Here is a 2,193-nt window from a genome sequence, read left to right as displayed (position 1 = left end):
AATAATGATGATGATATGAAATGATGAAAATACATTACCTGATTGTAGTGGCTAGTCAGTCCTAGTTCCCGCATAGAGTAGTATAGAGTGTCATGCGGGCAGGCTGGTCTAGAGCCACTTCACTGAGTAGCTTGTTGCTCACTCCTCTATTTCCATTTCCATGTGCGCAGGACTGTAAGTAGAAGTATATGGATGTGGGTGTGACGGTATTTCAAAGAAGATTTTGCGCCCGTTGACTCTCGGGACCAGTAACGGGACACGTAGGGTTGTCTAAATGAGTAGACACGTGTCCATAACGCCCCTTCGATAACTTCGGTCGGACGCCGGAGGATCGGGCCGTTACAGCACATCTCTTTTTACTCGGAAGACTCTTTTGTTAACGTTTGATAATTGCTTTATATGAACTTTTCATTTACTCTATTAGACTCATGTTTCTTGCAAGATGTCGAGTCAACAAATGTGAAATTATGAATCCTTTTATGACTGTGTCAAGATGGAATGTGATGTTGGAGATGTGCGGAAATCTACCGATAACATGTAGACGTTACCCTAATCAACCAAAAAGGGTAGACTTTATGCTAGTCCACTAACATTTTATAAACGAAAAGAAGTCTGCCAAATTGTATTTTGAAATCTGTTATACGCATGTAGACTTTACACTCCTCTACCAATTTTTAGCAGAGAGAAAACTAGTCTACCTGTTGCACAAAAAAAAAAAAAGTCTACCTATTTGGAATTTCATGTCTGCAAAAAAATGTGTAGACATTATGCTAATCCACTAAGAATTCACTAGCAAAATATAAGTCGGTCAAATTGGCATTTGAAGTCTACTATAACCATTTAGACAGGATTAAAGTCTATATATATATGTTGCAGACAAAATAAATGTCTACCAAAATTCAACTTGAAGTATGCTATTCGTTATAGACGTTACTCTACCAATTAACATTAGTAAACAAACCAATCTACCAATATAGACTACCAATATAGACTTTCATGTCTGTAAAGATGTGCAGACGTTAAGAAGTCTACCAAATGTTTGCAGAAGAAATATAAGTATACTTGTTTGGATCTTGTTGTCTACCATAATATGTAGACTAAACACTAGTTTCTTCAGTGCCCTTTGACTGTATACATATGTCTCCCATGTTGTCATTTACAGTTTACTAAGAACATGAAAACTTTAAAGTAGCCTGCCAACTATATCAGTGGACAAAGTGAATGTCTACGGGCTCTTTTTTTCTTTTTGGTGTAAATCTACGGGCTCATATATTTTACTCTTTTATGTTCCCTTATGAAAAAGAAGAGGGATGGTCAACAATGGTGGTTTTCCATAAACAAATATTTCCTTTTTAAAAAAGACGTGATTTCCTTTTATTTGAAAGCAATCAATTTCGTGTTTAAATTTCTATAAACAACTGAGATTTGTTTCTTTTTTAACGATTTTAAAAATTGTGCAAATTTATGAATAATTCGTATTTATTATTAAATAGCTGATAGAGTAATAACTTTTGTGGCTAGGGACAATATCGAGATAGTATCTTTAGAAAATTTTAAAAAGATCATATAGGTTATCTTAGCTATTGTATATATTTTTAAGATTACCTTAGCAAATCTTATATATTAAAACAGAAGTCACAACCTTGATTTATGTGTGATTTTCTTAAAAATGGACCTAATGGACATATTCCTATAATTTCATGTTACATTTAATATATAATCTTATCATTTAAATTTTGGACCTACCAGAAATTTTTATTGGGGTATCAATAATTGGATTTAAACAATAGATGATCAATTGGATTTATAGATAGTATAATTTAAATATTATATAATTTAATGTTGTAATACTATACCTGTATATGCTAAATATTTAAATATTTGTCTATGTTAACTTTTAAAATTATAAAGATTTTTTTTAAATAACAAAAATCATATCTAACAATGATTAATATTTACTATTTTAAACCAATGAAAACAAATTTTAAACTATATAGTTTATTTTAAAAATTAAACAAAAACTAAATGTTTAATTATTTACTCGATAATATAAATCTATGAAACGAAAAGTTTAATTTTTTAAAAACTTTCTAAATTTGTGAAATATTACAATATCTTTGTATATGACAATAAAACAATATTTTACTAATCTTTATATATATAGTTACGATTTTAATAATGAAATAATAATCC

This window comes from Brassica oleracea, chromosome C6 (genome assembly GCF_000695525.1).
Source record: "Brassica oleracea var. oleracea cultivar TO1000 chromosome C6, BOL, whole genome shotgun sequence".
Classification (NCBI taxonomy): Eukaryota; Viridiplantae; Streptophyta; class Magnoliopsida; order Brassicales; family Brassicaceae; genus Brassica; species Brassica oleracea.
The sequence above is the reverse complement of the archived record's forward strand: the minus strand, read 5'-3'. Positions refer to the sequence as shown.